General features: G+C 42.1%; 1 protein-coding gene across 2 annotated transcripts in view; it reads right to left on the bottom strand.

Annotated features, from left to right (window-relative positions):
• MIPOL1 (mirror-image polydactyly 1) overlaps window positions 1–12,823 on the bottom strand; it is a 254,510-nt gene that overhangs the window by 212,482 nt on the left and 29,205 nt on the right. Inside the window, exon 3 of one of the 2 annotated variants that reach the window (XM_048485912.1) lies at window positions 12,341–12,398. The exons of the other annotated variant lie outside the window; for it this stretch is intronic. The gene's annotated coding sequence lies outside the window, so the exon portion shown is untranslated. The remainder of the gene's footprint in view (window positions 1–12,340; window positions 12,399–12,823) is intronic. 2 annotated transcript variants of the gene reach the window in all.

The raw sequence follows: 12,823 nt of genomic DNA, 5'->3' as shown, positions 1-12,823 counted from the left end.
AACAATTAAAAGAGACACGTCTACATCTTAAGACTTCAGTTTTTCTGTAAATATACAACATATTTTAACTCTAATGGAAACTTCAGCGTTTTCCAGAACAAAGGATTGAAAATCTATTCTAAAATAATACTGAAGTTTGTCTTTATAGTCATCTTAAATAGATTATACAATCATAATTAAAGAAGACCTCCAGGTAAATATGCAATTTGTTCAGATCATACCCCTACTACAAAATAGGCCTCTGTGTATTTATCATTATTGTTTATTAAAAAAAGAAAACCCCAAGTCACTTTCAAAACCTAACTACATACTTGAGAAAAATTTATTACTACATTTACTTGCTGAACAGAAATAAAGCATACCCAACATAAAAATGTCTAAGTATTCAGGCATCCAATGCAGTCCTTCACATATTTCCTGGGGACTCAATCAGACTCCTTCAAATAGAATTATAACTGAATCCATACTTTCATGTGCCATGGCTTCAATTATTTTCAGGCAAGGCCAGGTGAAAAAAAACACAGATCCTGGGTGCTGTTTTTGATCTTTAAAGAACTAAATATTGAAGCCACAGGTATTTCTCTAAAGTCTGCAGGTAAGGAAGGTCCTGTTCAAGATACTAGACAGATTAATATCAACCAGTAACAGGGACTCTTTAGTGGTTGCACTAATGTGATGGAATGCTTTGCCCATGTTCTTCACGTATGTTGTGACCCACCCTAAGGGGATAGGGTGGGATATAAATATAATAAATAAATAAATATCCAATTTTGGAAATTAATGAAAACCACTTCATTCCATTAGTCAAGTTCATGCAAGGAACTGTCATGTTAATGACTGCTTTTATTGCAACTCCATTCCTTTTTGTCTTTATTATCTTTATTGTGGTGTCATTTGTAACTTTATTTTAGTATTTTAGGCAATGTTTGATATCATTACATTTTTATTTTACAGCTGTAACTCTTAGAATACTTTACACATTTAAATCAGTATATACATTTAACTATTTTTTAAAGGAGGCAACGGAATCTACAGTAGCAGTATAGGTGACCAGGTGCTGGGTAAGTTCTTCAATTCCTCTGTCCCTTTCCACATTTCATTGACGCCAGTGCCATTCAAGTGTGTTGCAGAAATCACAGAAGACAATGAGAAATGCAGCAGAAACATGCATTGTGTGTAATATGTACCATACATACTCGTGTATAAGCCGACTCGTGTATAAGCCAAGGCACCTAATTTTACTACCAAAACCTGGGAAAACGTATTGACTCGTGTATAAGCCGAAGGTGGGAAGCTGAGAGGCAGAGGGAGCTCTTTATTTGGGCAGTGACTCCCCCTGATGTCATTGCCCAAATAAGGAGCTCCCTCCACCTCCCCGCTGGGTTTGAGGGAGCCCAGGCAACCTGGAGGTGGAGGGAGCTCCTTATTTGGGCAATGACACCAGGGGGAGTCAATGCCCAAATAAGGAGCTCTCTCCACCTCCTGATAGTTTGAGGAAGCCCAGCCAGCTGGCAGGCAGAGGGAGCTCCTTATTTGGGCAGTGACTCCCCCTGATGTCATTGCCCAAATAAGGAGCTCCCTCCACCTCCGGGCAGGCTGGGCTTCCTCAAACCCAGCCGGGAGATGGAGGGAGCTCCTTATTTGGACAATGACATCAGGGGGGGGGTCACTGCCCAAATAAGGAGCTCCCTCCACCTCCTGGCTAGGTTTGAGGAAGCCCAGCCAGCTGGGAGGTGGAAGGAGCTCCTTATTTGGGCAGTGACTCCCCCTGATGTCATTGTCCAAATAAGGAGCTTCCTCCACCTCCCGGCAGGCTGGGCTTCCTCAAACCCAGAGGGGAGGTGGAGAGAGCTCCTTATTTTGGCAATGAGATCACGGGGAGTCACTGCCCAAATAAGGAGCTCTCTCTGCCTCCAGGGGTTTGAGGAAGCCCAGCCAGCCAGGGTTCCCCTTCACCCTCCGAGGAGGGCAGCAAAAGTGGCTTGTGCAGCCACAGGGAGGTCGTCCCGGCCACGCCCCCAGCCTCGGCACAGGCCTGAAGAGCCGGCTGGTAAGCAGTGACTTGTTTATAAGCCAAGGGGGCATTTTTCAGCCTTAAAACAGGGCTGAAAAACTCGGCTTATACGCGAGTATATATGGTACCTCTACCACAGCACCCCAAGAGGTTGGAAGGTGCATAACATTAACTCCTTGGAGCTCTGGGAATGAACAACCAAGTGGAAGGATGAACCTTGTGGTGTGTTTAATGTTTTACAGTACTTACAGTAATTAACAGAAACTCTGACCTCATTTTTACAGCCAGTACATCAAGATGGAGAGAGTGGGACTTATCCCCCCTGAGGACAGCAATCTGCTTCCAATTCTTTTTATCAATGTTCAAACTGATTTTCACCATATAATACCCACCAAGTAGTTATTACTTTTAGGACAAGTATTACATTGATTATCAGTCTTGCTCACAGACTAAAGTATCCCATAAATTTTAAGACACTGACTGAAGCTGGACAAACACTTGTTAGAGCTGCTATAGGCTAATCCTGCATTGAGCAGAGGGTTGGACTAGATGGCTTGTATGACTCCTTCCAACTCTATGATGCTATAAAGTTATATTTGAACTTCAAAAATTCTTGTTCCATGCTTAAATTTTGTAAATGAACGTACTTATGGCATTATTTATACAGGAATTAATTGCATAATTCCAAATATTTATTTTATATAAAATCAAACATTTCTTTAGTATGGCTTGTATCATATGGAAAATCTCTACTGATGTAAGGGATTTCTGGCCAAAGAATTAGAATCCCTCATCTCCTACTGAAGCCCCAAATAATGCTCAAATGGGATAGGGGACAGAATGAATGTTCGCCACAACTGTGCAGAGAAAGAGAGGGAAAGTGAATAATTGGCAAACATTTGCCCCCTTCTTTCAGCCAAAATTTTCTATTGGATCAAAGTTGAGGGCTATCCCCCCCAAAAATCTCTTCAGAGGATAAGGTATTCATATGGTCCACAGGTATATTCACAATGGTTGGTACAAGTCATCCATTTTTAAAAAAAACAGGTTTTGCCTAAATCGTTGGATTGGCAGTTCTAGCTACTGAAGAACTGCAGAAGAAAAAGAATAAGGGACTGAAAGTAAAGGAATATGATTCCTAAAACAAGGTGACAAGGTTACACACCAACCCTCTGTATTCACCCAGTTCATCCTGAACACATTTTGAAATCTTACTTTAAAATGTATATCAACATTTGCCATCAACGTTTCAGGCCATTGAGAGCAGAGAAATGAAATCTATCCCTTTTATTTCCAGCTACCCTTCTGTATTTACATCACAGTATGTGGAACAGAGGGACAGGGACCTAAAAACAGATTAAAACAGAAATCATATGCATATTTATTGAGGAGAAATTCCCAACAAATCTAAGCTGCAACTGGACATCGTACACCAGACTCAACTGAACCAGAACCAGTACAGAATGCAGCTCTTGACTAACTGTTATATTCAAAACATACCAGAAGAAATGGAAGAACTAAAAGCAAAGGAGTTATAGATTGATTAATGGATGATTATTTATAAGGAGGAAGAGAGGCATACCATTACTCAAAATGGGGTTCCAGTCAATCAGAATTGAGGATGTGAAGTGACAAGTGCCCCACCCCTAAGGCCCTGCAGTGGTAGTGGGAGGTGGATTTTAGGTGGGTTGCCACAAGACCACATGGTGTCGAATGCTGTTTCAGAAGAGGTGGCAGATGGAAGTTATAGTTTTTCTGAGTAAAATGGCTACTGCTGTGTGTTAAAAGTATCAGTAGTGTGGAAACTGTTATTTCCCAGTCCCTCAGACATTTTGCAAGCACTCAGAGGATGCAGCAAAACAAAACAAAACAAGGGAGGGTCTTGAAAATGCAAAACTTGTTTTGCAGTGTTGCTTCCTCTGGACTTCCCTCACCCTACACATGAACAAAAAATATAAAAGCAGGCTTTCCCTTTTTTGGTCTATGGTGGCGGTGGAGGGATTGAGGGAGGCTTGTTTAGAAGTCTCTTCCTTCCCATGGCTTTTTGCAACACAAGTAGCTCCAGCCCCCCAGCCCCAGCACAGAGAGATCCAGTTCAAAATTGGGATTACGCCCCTCCTGGAGGCATACACAGCCTTATTTTTTAAAAGTATGTTTGACATAATGGTATATGGCAACAATAGCTTTATGGTATGTGCCCACAATGTTTATATAGATCTTTTATCCATTGGTTGTTTGTGCTTCTTGTGTAGGTTTTTAAAGTTTTGTATTTTATTTCATGTTGAGTTTATGTATTTGTAGCTAAATTGAAAACCATTAATAGGCCTCTTGCAGTGGAAGAGGCAGTGATATAAGTTTAATAATAAATAAAACATAAGAGCTAGGTACAGTGACGTAGGTATAGATTTTTATGGGGGGGTTGGGGACAAGGCCATGCCCCCACCCACCCCTGGCGTGTGGCCACACCTCCCAAAGCCCCTCCCCTGGCCTTAGTGCTTATAAAAGCAGCTCTCCAAGGCCAGAGATGGCAGACTCCCCTGTCCTGCCCGCCCTGCCCCCCCCCCCACCAGCTGGGCTTCCAGCTGGTAGCTGGTAGTCCCTTCTCCCTCCCCTCCAGGCAGAGGGGTAGCTAGGGGAAATGGAGCCCCGTGCAAAACCTGAGGTTTGCGCCCCCCCCCATTGGTGGCTGCTGTGATGCTGAAATCCACCCCCAAACAGCATCACTTTTAATGGTGTTTAAATTAGGGAGCCCAGATTCTCCTTTTAAATCCATCTTAAAGGGAGAATCTGGGGTCCCCAGTTAAAACAACATTAAAAGTGATGCTGTTTTGGGGAGGATTATCCCCCACCCTAAAACAGCATCACTTTCAAGGTTTAATCTAGGGACCTTAGATTCTCCCTTTAAATCCATGGCCAAGGGGTTTGAATCAAAAGGAGAATCTGGGGAAAATTTTGGGGGTGCCTGCTGTCATGGGTGCAATTGTTAAGCTAGCATCACCAAACTTTCAGGGTAACTTTTGGAGACTCTCCTGATGATACCACCCAAGTTTGTTGAAGTTTGATTTAGGGGGTCCAAAGTTATGGACCTTCAAAGGTGTAGCCCCCATCTTCTATTAGGTCCCTTTGGAAACAATGAGGGATGGGGCACCCCTGTTGGGAGTCCATAAATTTGGACCCCATGAGCCAACCTTCACCAAAACTGGAATGTGTCAGAAGGAGACTCTCCTGATGATACCACCAAGGTTTAGTGAAGTTTGGTTCAGGGGGTCCAAAGATATGGACCCTCAAAAGGGTAGCCCCTATCTACTATTAGCTCCCATTGGAAACAATGGGGATGAGGCACCTCAAATGGAGTCCATAAATTTGGACTCCCTGAACCAAACTGCACCAAACTTGGCTGGTATCATCAGGAGTGTCACCTGACGATAGTCAGAAATTTTGGTGCCGCTAGCCTAAAAATGCACCCCCTGCAGATCAAAAACCGGAAAAACACTTTAAAATACCAAAAACCCCACAAACGGGGGTGGGGGGTGGAGCTTCGGACATGCAATAAAGGAGTTGAACCCGAGAAAACCCCCCCCCCCTTACCTATGTCCTTGGCTAGGTGTGGAATATAATCCTTTCTATGATATTTTCCTAGATGCTGTGCCAATGAGACAAGGTACTCGCAACCCTCAGAGACATTCAGTGTGTCCATTACCCAGGGGCGGGGGGACTAACCCAAAAAAGAGAATCGAGACACAGAGAGCTGGTAAAGATTGCTCTAAAGGAGAGGGAAAACTAGACAGTGTATGGAACTAAATACAACACAGTTCTATAAGATGATTAACAAATATGAGAGTGGAATTAAAAAGTTATAACAGATAAGTTGAATATTCCAATCATGCTATGCAGGTGGGAGAGCACTTCACAAGAATCTCTTTACTCACAAAGATGCTGATGATTCATGAGAGAGCTCTTAGCAGCAGACATCTGATGTTCTGTCAGCAGAGTCAGAAAGTGGTGGGTGGATGGTAGAATAAAATGAGGGACTCCTCTCTGGAGGTTCCCAATGGTAAAGCCTCTCCTCCACATCTTTCTCGTCAGCCTAAAGTTTATATAGAATGCTTGAGATCATGGCATAGGCCTTATGAAAGATACAGATTGTTGATGATGTGTGAGCAAGTCTGTTTTGTTAACTTAGACCTTGTCATGTCTTTCGGTCAGGTTGTTACTGCACTTTCACAGGCTGTGCAACAGGCTTTAGATGAAAGTAATGGCCACATAAAGTATGGAGATTTTGTTCAGTTTCACCTGCAGGGAGAGGGGTTACAAACCTACTCTTTTCATTTAAGAAAAAAAGAACCAGCTGAACATTACTACATTTTTAGATCTTGTAGAAAGCATGCTCCAGAGTGTCAGAGAGATTCTCAGCAACAACATGTTGTGCTTATTCGTGGCCATATAAAAGACTCTACAGGGGAGGAGGGGAACTCTCCATAAAATCAATTATATTCCTTACAGTTTAATCATTGAAAAAAAGCAGTGCCTTCTGATAGATTCGACTAGTGAACACCACAACCTCTTCTTTGTGGGGTTCTGATGGGGGCTATGAAAAGAGATGCTGATCTCCCTGATGTTGAACTGCTAGAGGCTGTTAGGAAATTACATGCCAACCTGAGGAAGTTTGCACAGTGGGCCTGAAATATATAGCAGTTGCGGAGAACCATTTAAAAGTTAATATCCAAGTGGTTCTGTGTTCACAGAAAGGCTAGGGAATCTTTAAAACACAAGCCCAAAAGTATCCAGAAACCTATTTTGTACTAATGCACAATGAAAATTATTACTGGGCACTATAAACAAAAGCTTTCTTAGGGTCAACAAATTATTATCAACATTGCCACAAACTGTACCATTGGTTTCCAAACTTTTTTCACTATTGTACCCCTTGGCAAACATTTTTCTATGGCTGTACACCCATATTAGCAAACCCATTATGTAATTATCTTGCATACCCCCAAATGCTCAGTTGTGTACCCCTGGGGGTAAACATACCCCAGGTTGGAAACCACTGATTATACATTAAGAAACACAACTGTTCCATATTGCGCAGAATGTGTGGAATTGCTGAGTGTAATGCAATCCTATGTACAGTTAAGAAATGTCAAAACTGTTTTATGTATTGCAGCAGCAACTTCTGCTTTAAAAGGCTATGTGAGGTGGCTTCCAAAAATGAAATGGATTGTCCTAGAATAAATACATATTTATTTATTTATATTTTTAGATCGCCCTTCCCCAGAGGGCTTGGGGCGGTGAACAGCACAAAATACAATAATTTATTCATAATATAATCGCATTTAAAAATCTATCAGAATTAAAACACAAAACCAAAAATTTCTATAAAACAGAAACTATATAACAGCAGATGGTGACAAAAAACCAACCCCCCTACTGTGCCCACAGGAAACCTTGATGTAATGGGTTAAACAATAAACCCAACTGGTGGAACAGGTCCGTTTTGCAGGCACTGCAGAAACTTCGTAAGTCCTGCAGGGCTCTGATCTCCCCAGGAAGCCTGTTCCGCCAAATAGGGGTCAGTGCCATAAAAGCCATGGCCCTTGTGGAGGCCAGCCGGATGTCTTTCGGGCCAGGGACCTCCAGTAGGTTCTCCTCCGAGGAGTGGAGGGACCTAGCGGGGCAGTACGGGGAGACACAGTCCCTCAGATATGCAGGCCCAAGGCACTACATGCAGGTCTTACAATAAATGGATCACCTGCTTAGAAAATGCAGTGAAAACAGTCTGTAAACAGTGTGGAGAACAGCTGGAAGAATGGGAAGCTGTTCATTCCCTGTGTTACTTTGAACCTCTCAAAGAGCTACCTATTTCAGCAAATTACATATTTTATTACGTTTATTCAAGAAACGAAGGAATATATTCCTAATTATATGTTTGCTAAAGCTTTTGGAGAAGACCCTAAATGGGCACCCTCTGGAAAATTTTAGGAGTTTAAGGGTGAAACATGAATTTGACAATTTGCTAGAACATTTGCATCACAAAAGCAGTCTAAGCGTTGCACCTTACCAATGTGTAACTCCAAAGAGAATGATTCTTACTTTCTCACAAAACAGTTGTTCCTGAACTGACTGCTGTATGGGGGAAGCTGATGTATGTAACTATAAATAGCCTAGATATAAAATTCATCAATTCTCTGACTCACTTACTGATGGTGCTCTCAAAACTCCCCAAAGCTCTGGGATTTGAAGAGTGTAAAAGTTACTTTCCTCATTATTGTAACACATCTGAGAATCAAGATTATGCAGGCCCTGTACCCAATGTCAAGTATTATGTTGTAGACCACATGATGTCTAAAGACAGGCTTTTTTGTAATAGTATGAGAAAAATGGATACATGACCTTTAGAAAGAGCTAGCTTCTTATTGCCAGCAGAATGTCCACATTTTGGAACAACCTTGTACTTTGTATAGATTTGAAATTATGGACATGGCATCACAGGACTTCTGCTGCCTAGACTCCTTGGAATACCTAACCCTGGCAGGTGTGTGTTTAGACATGCTCAGGTTTAATTTTCTACCACCTCTGCCTGTGGCTATCCCATACCCTGATGGCTATTACATCATCTTCCATTCAGTGGCTGGCTACCTAGAGCACCCTGAAAAGACCCAAATTTTTCATGCACTAAAGGGCATAGAATTTAAGGTTGGTCAGCATTTGGTATACAGCTATGCAATCATGCATGATAAGAAAACAGTTTTTGAATAGCCTGCACTTCTCGCACAGCTGTCCACAATGATACAACCCACGTGAGTTCAATAAATCAGCTGGTGGAGTATTATGGAGTACTATGTATGCAGCTCCAACTAGTTTCACTAAAAAGAACTGTGGAGTGGCAAGTAATTTTAGGATACACATTTTAAGGTACATTTATCAGTTGCTGAGCAATTATCTGTGTGAGGGAGCCACTACAGATCAAACTCTACAGCACGTGTATTATGCCTACCACTGGAAAAGGTGAATACATTCAGCTTTCAGCCACTAGGATTTTTTAAAAAAAGATGTACATTTGTGTGAAGCACTACTGAGTAAGCACCAATATGAATTTTGTTCAGTCTAATACCGTGGTGGCGAACCTTTGGCACTCCAGATGTTATGGACTACAATTCCCATCAGCCCCTGCCAGCATGGTCAATTGGCATAGTGGGGAAGGAGTGCTTACGATACCACCCAGGGGCTGATGGGAATTGTAGTCCATAACATCTGGAGTGCCAAAGGTTCGCCACCACTGGTCTAATATCATCTGTATGACAGCCAGTATGGTGCAGTGGTTAAGAGCAGTGGACTCTAATCTGGATAAAATAATAATTTATCAACCTTGGATTGAGGCACACAGATAAATCAAAGTTTCCCCATTCCTCCCATGCTGAGGGGATGTTTGAAATATATAAAGTATCAACATAAAGTGATAAGAAAGTGGAGACTGAAAAAATAAAACCTCCCCTATATTCCTGATGTTAACCAGATACCAGGATCTTTAAAATATCCTGAAACGTTTTGCCCCAGGGCAATCTAAACTAAATCGCTTAATCTAGGAGGATCCTGCATATAAAAGCAAAGTTAGCTTATAGAATAGTTTCCCCAGGGAACAAACAGCCTGTTTTCTTAGCGTTCAGATTCATGCCAAGTTTTGATGCAATGACAAACTCTTCCACAAAAGGAGCTGCACTTTCACAAAAACAAGAAAGTTTTACAGGCAAATCAAAAGGTCAAAAAATCAACCAAAGAAGATTCAGATTAGTCTAGAACAGACGTTTTCAGAAATATATAGGATATTAAGGACTATTGGTTAAAAATAGTCTTTATAATCACTACCTTAAAACAGTTTCAAGGATAGTCAGGTGATCTGCAGAAGAACAGCCAGATTCCAGTCAGGTATTTGACAAAGAGTCCCATCCAAAGAGGGGAGGACTTCACTTCCCTTAGGGCACTTATCCATATGGAGGAGCTATGCTGCTGGCATGCAGCCACTGCCTTCCACCACTGGAATGTGACACTGGATGCTGTGCCAGTGTTGCAGCACCCCTGTCGCCACTGGCATAGTGGGGAAGGGCTGGGGGCATGGCCAAGGAAGGAGCAGACCCTAGTTGGCTCCCTCCTTGCCTTTGTTGGTGTTACACTGGTGGGCAGTTTGGACTTAAGATACCATTTTGTGTGGCCTAAGTCCACTGTGGTCCATTGAGGCTTCTTGGTGGTGAGGAGAGTTTGCACTTTGCGAGCTTCCCCACACCGCCAGGAAGTCTCTATGAGAGCAATAGGGCTGTGTCCCATTGGCACTGCGGCTGGCTGCTTCCTATTTGCACGGAGCTGTAACTTTGCTCTCAGAAGCTCATACCTCAAAAAATCTTCTTGGTTTCTAAAGTGCTACTGGATGCAAATCTAGCTACCTTTGAATAGCTTCTTTAATCATCACTGCAACTCAAAACTGGAAACTCTTAGGGGGAAGTTGTTAGGTAATAGGCTAATCATTGGTTGTTAGGTAATAGGCTAATCAATGCTTTGCTCTTACACGAAGTGGAGGTGTAATGGCTAGAGATGGCTCAAACAGCTGTGAAAAGTGCAAAGCTACTGTAAACTTCCTTTTTTCAGGTTCTAAGAAAAGCACCTCATCAAAACCAGTAAATACAAGGAAGAAGACTGTTTGCATAAAAACGAGGAATAGTAAAGGCTGCAGCTATGAAGAACAGTAATACACGAACAGCTACAAACTTAGGCATCGAATGCAGCAGCATCTACATTATTTTCCATGTTGCTGGCAGAATTAACATTTCTCCGAATGGGGGATGTCCAAAGATGAGTCAGGTGATTGGTGCAGACAGGTATTTTTTTTCCTGAGAATGAAGAATGAATCAGGACGTTCACCTTGTATGTTAACCCTTGTGTTGGTGTGGACATAACTTCTGGAGACTTATGAGGGGGGCTCAGGGGGATTTAGATGGGAAAGGCCAGCCTTGTTCTCTCACTACAGACTACAGCTGCTCTGGCAGCTCCCAACTATTTCTGGCAGTGTGTACTGCTGTTTAAGTGGCTTAAAACAGTAAACGTTGAGTTATTTCTGGAATTGTGCCAGAACTGAAGAACGGCAATTTTAACTTTACAACTCAGGTCAACATTATATGGAATTTAATAGACAGTAAAAAGACACTTAGCTGGCCCAGGGCTTTCTCCATGCTAAGTGCAATCAATAGTGAAATGAGCAACTATCCTCTCCCCCTTCCACACACACACACGGAAGAAGTATGAAAAAAAGAAAAAGGAAAGTTATCCCCCAAAGGAAAAAAAACCCAATTAAAGCAGGAAATGAACTGGAGACTCGGTTTGCAAAGTTTGTCACCCAGGGGTCACCAAGACAGTCTTCTTTCAACAGATATGTCTTTTACTGATGCATTTTTGTATACCTGCTTTGCACAGTACTTTTGGAGAAAGATGGCCACAAATAAACAGCTATTTCTTCCTGCATTAGAGGTTTGGCTCTTTCACATTTTGTAAGTAGTCAGAAAAGCCCTTCCCATGCCATTCAGAGCACAACCCTAAGCAACTTCTTCCAATACTTCACTGTTATCACCCTGTTCTGCAGTGACACGCATAATCCTCTCTAAGTCAATGAAACACAATGTTGGGGCTGCTCAGAATTTATCTGACCTGCCTCATTTTTATTCCACACACTTTCCAAAGAACTCAGGGTTGCATACAATTATCTCAAAACAACAACCCTCAAAACAACAACACGAGTCAGCCCAAGATCAACCAGGCTAATTCCAATCTTAGCTTGAATCTCTAACCACTGCACCACTATTCGGAAACACTTTTGACTGGTCCCATTGAGCAGATACTGATTTTTGACTGGCCAGATGACATGTACTTCTGCGACAAACCAGGCATTTAAAATATTATTACTACTGAACACATGTCACAGAACGTAACACAATTCACTTTTTCATTGACTGCTTAAATTTTCATGCTTTAAACAGATAAACCATGCTTTATCTGCAGCACACACCCTCCTGGGCAAAAGCAGGATAGAGACCATGGCAGTGGGGAAAGACTAGAACAAGAGGTGCCTCAAAGCAATGGCAACGCAAACAACAGGATACAAAGCCTCTATGCAATGGCCTCTTTGAAGTGGCTCTAGGCTGGATTGAAGAGCTCACAGAGAAGGTTTGTGCCTGGCCTGAGAACTGTTCACATTTTATTTTACCCTTAGAGAGCAGCCATAGTTTTACATAAAATCTTCCACTGTGGGAGGCAGGAACACGGAGAGGATGGTGGCTTTACCTGTTAGCAAGTCATTGCTACCTCCTGCTGGCCAGGTGAATCATTTTCTTCACTGTCTCTAAATAAAACAAAAACCGGGCAACAACTTAGGATCACCTCTATTTGGCTCTTGCTCAGCAGTTAGACTGGGTTACTCATGGGGAAAATAAATATGGGAACATACACAGAGAAGCAAGCCCCCAGGGACTGAGATCACGTTTGTAACTGTGTAACCAAAACAATTTTGGGGGAGGGCGGTGTATAAATATGATAAATAAATTTCTTTAGAAGATAGTTCCAGGTGGATAGGTGAGTTAGAATATGAGAACAACATTTGTCCAGTAGCCCCTTAAAGGAAGACAAAAATTCTTTCTCTAGAAGAGTCAAGTATCTGTGAAAGGAACCCAAACCTTTGCTAAAAATAGATACATTACAGAGTATACATTAGAGTATATATTTAAAGACAAGTGCAATTGATTGTAATGATTATACAAAAAACCCAAT

This window comes from Sphaerodactylus townsendi, linkage group LG02, assembly GCF_021028975.2.
Source record: "Sphaerodactylus townsendi isolate TG3544 linkage group LG02, MPM_Stown_v2.3, whole genome shotgun sequence".
Lineage (NCBI taxonomy): Eukaryota > Metazoa > Chordata > Lepidosauria > Squamata > Sphaerodactylidae > Sphaerodactylus > Sphaerodactylus townsendi.
The sequence above is the reverse complement of the archived record's forward strand: the minus strand, read 5'-3'. Positions and strand labels throughout refer to the sequence as shown.